Genomic DNA, 12,467 nt, shown 5'->3' on the forward strand with positions numbered 1-12,467 from the left:
TCCCTGTTCCACTTAAGTGTCACAAATAAAATGTACAATGCCTGTTATTCTGGGCGAGAAAAATGACCCCGTTTAATAAGATTTTCCCCCCGTTGCATATCACTTGGTTGGTTGTTTGCATCCTTCATTTTTGATTGCTTCTAATTCGTTGATCAAAAGATAATCTGAACAAATCACATTCCTTATTTGACCAAATTTGTTACTTAACGATTATATCGGGTGATCACATCTGACATAATCATACAGTTGTGCAAAAAGGAATATCGTCATTAACATGATACACCAGATGAGTCAGATTCTTGAGTGCCTTACTGTACTGCATCTGCATCTACTGTTAATGGGATTTAAATGTGGAAGTGCTTAGCTTGCAAATTAAAATGTCACAACATTGCGCAGATACATCAGACAATAAAACGAAAATAAAAACCACTCACTCACTCAGTCACTGGTACCTCCCCCTAACAACCATACATAATATACAAGAAACTTGTGGCCGGTTATCTCTACTTGAACGAGAAATCTAATTTCCCGTATTAGTATTCCTCATCATTCAATAGTAATAATGGTGAACTATAAGGTGACCGTCTACACAGGCAACCGAAATCACGCCGACACGGTGAACAACGTGCACATCGAGCTGGTGGGCACAGATGGCAAGAGCAACCGCACATGGCTCAAGTCTTTGATCACCTCCAGAGGATCAGTAAGTACAGTAAAACACTATTTTTATTTTGTGTTCTCATTTGAGATTGTACCTAAAGTGCCAAAAGCTGATTGGTTGCCAACCAAGGTCCCCACAAGGCACCATATTAAAACATGAAATGATGAGTATACTTGCACGCACAAAAAAATATATATATATTGTCAGTTTTAATTGAACGATGTGAATGCAGCTTTAATTATTTGGAAGCCACGTTGCAATTAGTGTGTCATCTGGAATAAAAACTTCCTTTCATGATTTACTCACTTTTGCAAAGATAATTAGTGTAGTACACTACCTAAAAGAAAATCAAGGTTCTCGAAGGAGAAAAAAAAACTGCTGGGAATGTACTTGTTAGCAAACCTTTTTTCGGAGGCATAATTTAACAAGAATATAAATTAAACCAGTGCGCAAACTAGCTTTAGCATTGGTCATCAAAATAAAAGTACAGGGTCTATTATTTATTTCTTGAGACAACATTTCCTGTCATTTTTTCAGGGGTCAACTTGTACTGTTTCCTGCCCAAACTTCCTTGGACGGCTGGTTCTGATCAAACTAGTCAAACGACCTAACGCCGATTCGTATGATGACGCTTGGTTCCCTGATAAGGTGGAAATCAAATCACCCAAGAATGACGTCTACACCTTTCCAGTGCACTGCTGGATCTGTAGTGGGGAGGCTCACCTCTTCAGAGAGGGCACAGGTGGGTTAATTAGATTTTTGTGCGCTTGTCTGCCATCATGTGTTTGATACCCTACAAATAATCCTCCTCATGCAATATGTTTGTGGTTTTGCTCTGACAGCTCTGAGGATCTTTGATGAAAGCCACTCTCTTGGACAGAACGCGAGGAAGGGGGAGCTGATCCAGCGAAGTGCAGACTATGAGTGAGTGTCATCCAATGTTTACTTTTTTTTATAATTAAAGTGTTCTGTATGAGGCTACATTAATCTTTAAACCACCCAACAGATGGGATTCTTATGCCCCAGGTGTCCCCCACACCATTAAGGCAGATGGTCCTTTGACCCTGCCACAGTTGCGATCCAGTTCTCGTTCACCAAAGCTACAGAGTTTTAGTTCACAGTGGTTACAGGTTAAGAGCCATCCAAAATTTACAATATTATGGGATCAATCAACATTGTTTGTTGTTGTTGTTTTTTTTTTTTGCTATGTAAAATCTGCCTGCTTTTTTCCCCAGGTTGGTTGAGCTTAACATAAAAGGGCTGGCTGACAACCAAGAAAATTGGAAAAATCTTGATGATATCAATGACGTGTTCCATAACAAAGACACACCCTTATCAGGTAGCTGACCGAGGCCTAAAAGTGTTTTAAGTGTTGTTCGTCAAGTGTTTCTAAGAATCAAGAGCAAATAAAAGAACGCATTAATACCAGCAAAGTAGTAACTGTAGTATTTAACAGAGGTGGGCATTCCGTCAATATTGACAGAAGGTTTGTCAATAACGAACACCTCTTTAGTTGGAGGTAAACAAATGACAGGAAATTTACTTAAGCATTGCCGCAAGTGGGTTTTTGTCCGTCAATGACCATTTGCGCTCACAAATGACAATTATTATGTGGTTTGGCTTAAAATATTGGCAGATTGCCAATGACAGAAGGATGGACACTCAAAATTTAAATTAATTGATGTGCCAAACTCTGGTATTTCAATTCTTATTATTTTGTATTATTATTAGTTCTTTCAAGCGATTACAATTTTGTAATTAATTAATTGCACAATTTTTCATAATTAATCGCGATTAATCACATTTTCTACGCAGCTTGAAATACATATTTAAATGAATACAATTTGGGAATTGATGTAAAAATCCTCAAATAGAAAATATATTTAAAATGGTAAAGATTGTTGGTCAGATTTTGTGTGTATTATTTTAATGAAAAAAAAAGAAAATTTGTTCAAATAGGAATGTACAAAAGTTTATACAAAGTAGGCATCTTCTTTATGTTTGTGATTTTCATTGGAGCTGGTAAGCATTTGATAGATGGCGTTGGAAAGTGAGGTTTATATTTTGTTCATTATTTTGTACTTTTTTTTTCTTCCTGTCCTTTTTTTTACGGCAAAATAAAAACAATTAAAAAATATATATATATTTCAATACAAAGACTAGCTTCATTTGATCCTTGAAAATATATATATATTTTTTTTACAACTGTTGAACTAAACAATAAAAACTAACAGCTTTAAAGACGTCTTTCTAATATTCTTCTCATAGAAACAATTCTCAAAACGCCTTGCTTGCAGATTTAGGCCTGCCTACGAGCGCTACAATCCAGCAGCGTTGATTTACGAGAACCCCATAGGTATTGAGTTGAGTAGGGTATTTTGTTTTGAGATGATACACCAAAGACGTTCAGCTAAGATGCTATTTGGATTTGGCTTTGCAAAGTTCGCAAATTACTTTTGATTTCTCCAACAAGTGACAAGCAAGTACAACTGAAAGTAAAATGACTGATTTATATTTTGGCTAAGCTTCAATACTGTTTTCAAAACAGCCCACATACAGAAACATACCCAATTAGATAGAAGGTCAAACCGCACCCAAGGGCGTAAAGTAGGGATGAAACCGTTTCTTGACAAACGGCAATCTTGCTACACTAAATCACCAAGTAACTCTTGCGATGGGTAAAACTCGATAACGCCAGCAGCAAAAGTTGAGAAATGCTGCTGCTTTTGTTGCCTAATCTTGTTGGGCCATTACCTGGCAGGGATGCCGTATGCCAATCATCTCTGTTCTTTCTATTTCCTTCTGGTTCACCCCACACCTTATCAAGATGAACTTCCCACAGGTTGCAAGTTGCAGTTGGGAAAGACTGCATACACTTTTTTTTTTAAATAGCATCAGTAAAAATGACTGAACCCAATCCCAGAAAAATGCTGTACAGTACTGTATAGATCAAGGAAAAATCATACAAAAAAAACCCTCGACCAGTCTTGATCAGAAATTCAGAGTCCGCCTATCGAGACAAGGCCGACTAAAAATTCCTTCAATTCCGAGACAAGACCGAGACCCTTAAAAAGTGGTCTTGGGACCAGCCTCGAGACCAAGACTGATCTCGAGAACGCTCACAAAGAATTTCGCCAGACATTGACCAACAGTTTTAATGGTCACAAACCGTTTTACTTGCCGCCAAGGAATTTTGATCGTTGGTCTATCAGGGTCCTCACTTTGAGCACTTTGAAGGTAGAAAAGCTTTGTAAAGGGTGAAAGCATTCAGTAATCCCTGTTCCACTTAATTGTCACAAATAAAATGTACAATGCCTGTTATTCTGGGCGGGAAAAATGACCCCGTTTAACAAGATTTTCCCCCCGTTGCATATCACTTGGTTGGTTGTCTGCATCCTTCATTTTTGATTGCTTCTAATTCGTTGATCAAAAGATAATCTGAACAAATCACATTCCTTATTTGACCAAATTTGTTACTTAACGATTATATCGGGTGATCACATCTGACATAATCATACAGTTGTGCAAAAAGGAATATCGTCATTAACATGATGCACCAGATGAGTCCGATTCTTGAGTGCCTTACTGTACTGCATCTGCATTTACTGTTAATGGGATTTAAATGTGGAAGTGCTTAGCTTGCAAATTAAAATGTCACAACATTGCGCAGATACATCAGACAATAAAACTAAAATAAAAACCACTCATTCACTCAGTCACCGGTACCTCCCCCTAACAACCATACATAATATACAAGAAACTTGTGGCCGGTTGTCTCTACTTGAACGAGAAATCTAATTTCCCGTATTAGTATTCCTCATCATTCAGTCGTAATAATGGTGAACTATAAGGTGACCGTCTACACAGGCAACCGAAATCACGCCGACACGGTGAACAACGTGCACATCAAGCTGGTGGGCACAGATGGCAAGAGCAACCGCACATGGCTCAAGTCTTTGATCACTCCAGAGGATCAGTAAGTACATTAAAACACTATTTTTATTTTGTGTTCTCATTTAAGTTTGTACCTAAATAGCCAAAAGCTGATTGGTTGCCAACCAAGGTCCCCACAAGGCACCATATTAAAACATGAAATGATGAGTATACTTGCACGCACACAAAAAAATAAATATATTGTCAGTTTTAATTGAAAGATGTGAATGCAGTTTTAATTTGGAAGCCACGTTGCAATTAGTGTGTCATCTAGGATAAAAACTTCATGATTTACTCACTTTTGCAAAGATAATTAGTAGGCAGGGATGCCATATGCCAATCATCTCTTTGTTCTTTCTATTTCCTCCCTGTTCACGACACACCTTATCAAGATGTCTATTTTGTCTAAATGAATCTCCAGAGTCAACACTTTAACTTTGACAGTTCTATTTTATCTTACTACAATGTGCTTTAAACGTTTATTCCTTTTGTCAGATTACGTCCAAGAACACTGGAAGGAGGACTGGTTATTTTCATACCAGTTCCTAAATGGAGTCAATCCCACCTTGATTCAACGTATCAAAACTCTGCCCGAGAATTTCCCCATGACTGATGACATGGTCTCCATTCCCGGTTACTCAAACTTGTACAATGAGATGAAGGTAACAGTTTGTTTCATATTCTTTTCACAATCGTTTTAATTGAGATTTGAATATTCAGAGCTGTTTTGTCAACAACACAAAAACTCGGCTTTGCACTTGACTATACGGTATGTAGTACAGACAATATAAGCATTCATATTTATTTGCCGTCAAACAGCAAGGTAACGTGTACCTGTGTGACTACAAGAACCTTGACGGAATGCTAGCACACACCATACAAGGGATGCAGCAACCCTTAGTGGCTCCCCTCGTCTTGCTTCACAAAAGACCTGACGACAAGCTGATGCCAATTGCCATTCAGGTGACATTAGATTAATCCAATGTACAGGTCAAATATTTGTAATGGTGGTTGACCAAAGCCTGAGTTTATGGGTAAGGTAGAAAGATTCTGCAGTACTGGATAGATAGACGGGCTATGTTACAAGACTTCTTATCTACTTACTAACATCACGTTGGGTCCCATATGCTCGACCATAAGTGCACGTGACACCAGACTCCCAGTCACAGGCCAGTGATCAACTTTGTACTGTGAATATATCATCAGATCTGCGACTGAATGTCATGGACCCTCAAGTAAAGAGAGGGGCTTAGCTGACCACCTGTTGAACAAATCTGACAGGCCCAAGCATATAATGTCGGCGTGCTGGGAATGTTTGGCAGATTCTCCTAATAGTTGAATTTTTACCTCATAGGTCAGGTAGAAGGTGAGGGATATGGAGTCTGTATTGGTTGCGTTGATGGTTTGTAATTATGATGGCTTTATCAAAATGTGACATGGCTGGGTTAAAAATCAACACCTCAATCTGAGGCAATGATTTTCCGTTAAAAAAATAATAATAAGTGGAGAAGTATCTCAGGGGAGAATGGAGCTACAGTGCAGATCATTTGTAGAATTGTCAGTTATAAAAATACAACATGATGTCCTCCAAACGTCCATATTTACTTTGATTATATTTGCACCACCTCCCAAAGCTGAAGCAGACTCCGGCCGAGGACAACCCCATCTTTTTACCAACTGACCCGGCGTACGACTGGCTGACAGCTAAGATTTTTGTGAGTAGTGCTGATTTCTCAGAGCACCAAATCAACGCCCACTTGCTGCGCACTCACTTGTTGGCTGAAGTTTTTGCAGTGTCACTGCTGCGCAACCTGCCCATGGTGCACCCACTGTACAAGGTAACAGGAGCTTTTCTCAACCAACTAAATGTCAATCAAGACATCTGTTGTCTCAAGATTTTGTTTCATGGTCTTTCCTTCTATCCCTTTAGCTTCTCATACCTCACACTCGATACACTCCACATATCAATAATTAGCTCGGGAGCAGCTCATAGGACTGGAGTCTTCACCCTGGTAAAAGTCAACCTTTCCTTTCAGCATGACATTTAAGCTGTTCTGTTTTAAGGCCTCGATACACCAATCCGACGTCGGAAAGCGTCCGGGCGTCGGCTTGCGCCGCCTGATTAACCCATTAAGGCCTAAAGCGCCTGCCAAAACATGCCTCTAAAACCTGTAGGTGACTTTTGAATCACCCCTGAAAACTTGAAGTTTTCCTGGAAATTCAACAATATTGTCACCGCCTACTAAATATCTCGACATCTCCTGAAACAGATAGAAACATAATTCCAAAATCATTTCAGAGCTTACACCTATGGCGTTGACACAAATCAGTTTATTATTATAAACCTTCAATATATATATTTTTTTTAATCACCAAACTGTGTTGCATCTGCGGTTAATTTACCTTCAACACTGGAGCGCACTTGAAATAACCTCAAGGATCAAGTGGTAATCATTCATCATGCAGTTACAAAGCCTTCGAAATGTTCAACATCCTCATTGTCTTCAAACATATTTCTTAAAGGGACTGTAACGTAAAAAATTTACTTTTTGAGCTTTTAGCGATGTTAAAATGTTAATTCCCCACCAAAAACATCACCGAAGTGGTGTTTTCCTCCATTCACCCCTCTATGAGATATTCTAGGCCATTCTGCTCTCCAAGCACCAGACACTCCCACCGTGAGAAAACAAACAGGTGCTTACTTTTTGACGTCATTAGGTGCAGACCCACCTCCGCACCGCCTCTGCGGACTAAACGCACGCCCACTTTCTTTGAGACCTCCATGGAATAGTGACAAAAGTAGCCTTTATCAGTAAATATTCTGTCCAAATGAATTCAAAGCAAGCATAGTGGATCATAAAAAACTACACCGCCATGGTGTCAAAGGTAAGCTTTAATCATTATATGCCTATAGTAAACTGTGGAAGGTCTTAAAATACTAATGTAATTTCTTTAACATTATGTCACTGTCAACTGGTTACACTGATTTGAATTCCTCGCGCGTCGTCGTCAATCGCTGTCATTTATTTCATAACTCGCGCGAATCTGCGTCAGCCATGAATGCTCAAATAAAATTCCAAGACATCCTACGAGGCCCACGTCACCGCCACCAAAGATAGGGAGGGGGATTAGTTCTCATGCAGAAGATACTTAATAAATGGCGTCGGTGCCTGTCTGTTATGGTGTGTTTTTCTGTAATTTTTCCATCGCGTGACGTGCCGACGGCCAGGCTGATGCCACAGGGGGGAGGCGTTGGTCACATTTGGCCTACGTCAGATTGGTGTATCGAGGCCTTTACACCATCTACTGTACCATTCCTCAGTTTGCTGCTTCTGGTGAAGAGGCTTTGACGAAGATCTTGGAAAGATCGCTGTCCTCGATCACCTACAGGTCCCTTTGCATCCCTGACAACATTGCTAATCGCGACTTGCAGGACGTTCCCAATTTCTACTACAGAGATGATGGACTCCAACTGGAGCATCATTTTCAAGTATGACTTTTTGCATGACAAATTATTGCAACACCAGTCTTGACAAATTTTTGTAGTGGGGCGACACTTAGGTCAAATTTAAATTTTCTCGAGGATCTGATTGAATGTGCAGATATATTTCTCCTTACCCTATACCAGTGGTTTTCAACCCCGGTCCTCGAGTAACCCTATCCAGCCTGTTTTCCATGTCTCCCTCAGCCAACACAGGTGTTTCAACTGATCAGCTAATCAGCCAGGCCTGCATGAAGCCTGATAACGATTCTTAGCTGTGTTGGCTAAGGGAGACATGGAAAACAGGCTGGATAGGGGTACTCGAGGACCGGGGTTGAGAACCACTGTCGGATACTATAGAGTCTGTAAGTATAATTGAAAATATTTAGCAGAATGGATATGTCTCAAAATAGATGTGCAGAGAGTAATACAGTACTACTACAAAAGTGACAAGGAGGTTCTACAAGACTCAGAACTGCAGACTTGGATTGGGGACATCTTTGAACACGGATTCCTTTCCCAGCCACAAACAGGTGATATTTACAGAGAATGATGCTACACATTGCTAAGTGCGTGCACACTTTATTTATCAGCAGTTCAAGGTTCTGGCAGTGATAAAGTTTAATCATGTTCTTATTTTCCATTCTCAGAAATCCCTGAGCGTTTCACCACTGTGCCTGAACTGACCAAGTTTGCCACCATGGTGATGTTCACCAGCTCGTGCCAACATGCAGCTGTAAACAGCGGAAAGGTGTGATAAACAGAAATAACCTTTGTATTACTTCCGGTCTTAATGCAAACCCTCATTGCAGTATGACTATGGTGGCTGGATGCCCAACACTCCCGTCACCCTGCAGCGAGCTCCACCAATTGAAAAGGGGACAACAAGCGAGGCCACTATGCTAGAGACATTACCCCCGATCAACGTGACTGCTCAGGGAATGGCCACGGTCTGGCTGCTCAGCAGGCAGTCCTCAGACTTTGTAAGTACACCAAAGTTGACGTGACAAAAATTTTGTGGGGAAAAAACAGACACTTATTGTTACGCTGATCCAGATCTGGGTCGTGGGGGTACCACTCTAACTAGCAACGCTAAGATCCCCCTTTCTCAAGCCGCCTCCATGAGTTCCAAGTTAGCTAGTTCAGTGTGTCGTAGCTCTGCCCTGGTGTACGGCTGCGGAAAGTCAGAGTCACTCCTGGATGTCTAAACTTTCCTTCTTTTTTTTTCCTTTTTTTTAATTTTTTTTTTAATTTATTTTTTTTTCTTTTCTAAGAGCTCAGTATTGTTCATTCGGAAATGTCATCATCATTGCTCTTTTATTTTATTATTATTATTATTTATTATTATTTATTTTTTTGTGTGTGTGTGTGTGGGTGAGTATGTGTATGTGCGTGCGTGCGTGCGTGCGTTAGCTCACCAGAAAACCTATTAGAAAAAATCTCATACCGTTCACCTAAACCGAACACCAGGAGACCCGAGGGGACCAAAGAAAACCAAGGAAGGTGAAATCCAGCACCGACCAGACACCCCCCACCAGAACTCCTCCCCAGCCCAAGAAACATCCAGACCCCAACAAATCCAAAAAACATAAAATCAGGGAGGCCTCAAGAAACCAAAGGAGAGACCGAGAAAAGGAAGGAAGGACAGACGAAGCCGCGTGAGATCCGCAGACACCAGCCTCCACCGATTCAATAACCTGAGGAGGAAACAGATTGTGTCTGAGTTTCGGTAGATGCTGGTGTGGTGGATCTGGCATGCATGAAAATCTCCACCAAAGAGGGGAGCCGTCGACCCCCGCCGGAACAGAGCAAGCGCAACACCTCAGGGCCCCCCAGGCCGCGGCAGCGCCAAAGGACGACCCCCGGGCCCCGCCAGGGCCACTGGCCGGAGAGCAAACCCAGGAGCAAGAGCGCCCCCCGCCCCAACACGGCCCGCGCCCCCGGCCCAACGCAGCAGGACGGGGCACTGCAGGCCCACCAGGCACCCCACCGGCCCCCAACCCCCGCCCCCCCACGACCCCCCGCCCCCCATCCACCCCCGCCACCCACCCCAACCCAGCCCCAGCCGCCCACACGTCCCCAATCCCCAAGACACCCCCCCACCCCGCAACCCCCACGGGGAAATGATATTCCCACGCTCCGATCCACCCGCCACCCAAGCATGTTACTGAGTGTATGTGGTGCATTAAAAAAAATAGATAGGGCGGGGCGGGTGGGGGGTGGGGGTGGGGGGGGAGGGGCGGTGACACGGACAAACTTTCCTAAGGGTGATTCCAGCCTGCCTCTGAAGGAAATTCATTGTATTGTATTGTATTGTATTTGTGATTTTTGTGATGGTCTTGTCACTTCAGCCATGAATAAAAGTTAGTGCCCATAAGTGAGGGTAGGAACATTAATACATGACAGTCTGCAAGTGCATTTAAATGATCATCTGTCAATCGCATGATACAATGTTCCCTCCCTTGAGAGCAAGACCCAGAGAAAGGAAAAATCTCCTGCAAGCACAAGGAAACAATGCAAACTTTACACAGGAAAGACAAAACCAAGATTCGAGACCCGAATGGTAGAACTGTAAGGCACAAGTGCTAACCTCTTGTCTACAATGCTGCCTTGACATTTTATTAAATTCAATTCAGATCATAACCGGTGGAGGATTCAACCAAGCAGAAGTTTGACTTGCTAGAAATGCAAACAAAGCTTCTACTCCAGTTGTAAAGGGATTGATAGTAGGCCTCATAGTCATGAAGAATCCCCCTCAGAACACTGCAATGGACACGCTCACATGTCTTTTCCCAGCCAAAGGAGCACATGAGGACTGGTTGTGAAAACAATCTAGTATCTGTCTGACCAGGTCAAGCTGATCAAAGTGTCTAAAATAAAAAGAGAATTGGTTGATGACAGAAGTGTTATATATATTCACAGATGTTCTTTATGTCAACAGGTCCCGCTCGGCCACTACCCCGAGGCCCATTACGCTGAAGAGACAGTTGCAAATGGATTTTAAAGCTGAGCTTGACATGTTGGCGATTACGATCAACAACAGAAATGAAAGTCTGGAAATCCCTTACACTTATCTGGATCCTAAGAAGGTTGAGAACAGTGTGGCCATTTAAACATCGGAAAGTTAATCACAATTTGTTTCATGAGGCTGGTTGACTTTTCCAACAATAAACAAAAGAGGAAGGACTTGTTAGTTACCTGTAAGTCAAATATATATATTTTTTCTTGTTGTGCTCTGTATCGACTTGAATACTTGCAGGGTAAGTGAAAAGCATGTGAAACCTTGTTTTTATTAAACAATGTATGTATTTGTTTGTTGCAAATAAAAGTTTAAATATCACAAGAATTTACAAATCTGACTATTTAACAATTAGTTCTTGCTTGACACTACTTGGACTTCATTCTTTCGTCAAAGTAGAATTGTGCCATAATGTGTGTGTGAATGATAGAGCATCACAGTTGGGTTGCTCTAATGTGGTTTCCCCATCGTCCATTTTAAAGTGTCGCCATCCAGGAAGACACAGCGCAAGAAAATGGAATTAAAACTCGGCTAAACAAAACAAATGCCTGTAATGGAGGTTAATTGTTCAGTAGGTGAGTTCCATCTGTGTCCAATGGAAGTTTAAAAAAGGCAACCTAATGGACAGGTTTTTGTCATTGCTTTGTTGCCTTTTCAGACCGAGCCAATGTTTTCATTTTATGATGTTGGCACTGCATATTTCACGTTATATTTTTAATCAAAGATTTTGCAAGGGCCGGCCGGTCATAAACTAATCTCTGTCTCGAATGCATGTAAATATTTTTTTTTTGTCATTTAAATTTTTTAACGTAGTTACTGGTTTTGCGCGTTAACTCAAAATGTAATGGAATACTTTACACATATATATCTCAATCATGCTGATAACTGAAATACCTCACGATATTAAATTCTTTTTTTTTTGTACCCTCTCAAAGCTTTTCTTACATATTTGCTTTTAACATTTTTTCTTTTCTTTTTTTTACTCCTGTCATGAAAGCAAAGAGAAACTACCAGCTCTTACAGTTGAAAAGTTGTTGTTGCGTAACCTAATAGTTTTTTGGCAGGGAAGCCGTACAACAATGGTGGCAACAAACCCGTACAACAATGGTGGCAACAAACCTTATACAGGTGAACCTTGAACAAGTTTGAATCCTGGCTGAAGGGCTCAACAACCTGATGCTCATCAAACTCTTGATTTTACCTTCCCCTTTGATCTCATCTGAGCTTTTGATCTAATTGGGAATGACCACATTTGCACTGGTCATTACTCCTACACGTCTAACATTCCTAATGAACCTGTCACAGGTACCTCCCTAATCGAAAACCTCTCACACCTCCCACTCCCCCATTCACAGTATATAAGAACCTGTTGT

At 41.2% G+C, this 12,467-nt stretch overlaps 1 pseudogene; it reads left to right on the plus strand.

The window, feature by feature from the left end:
- Nucleotides 1-562: 562 nt before the first annotated feature.
- On the plus strand, nt 563-11,188 carry LOC147169399 (arachidonate 12-lipoxygenase, 12R-type-like; annotated as a pseudogene).
- The last annotated feature ends 1,279 nt before the right edge of the window (nt 11,189-12,467 follow it).

The sequence above is a fragment of the Leptonotus elevatus genome, chromosome 8, assembly GCF_054856555.1.
Source record: "Leptonotus elevatus isolate MCC_2025b chromosome 8, RoL_Lele_1.0, whole genome shotgun sequence".
Taxonomy (NCBI): Eukaryota; Metazoa; Chordata; class Actinopteri; order Syngnathiformes; family Syngnathidae; genus Leptonotus; species Leptonotus elevatus.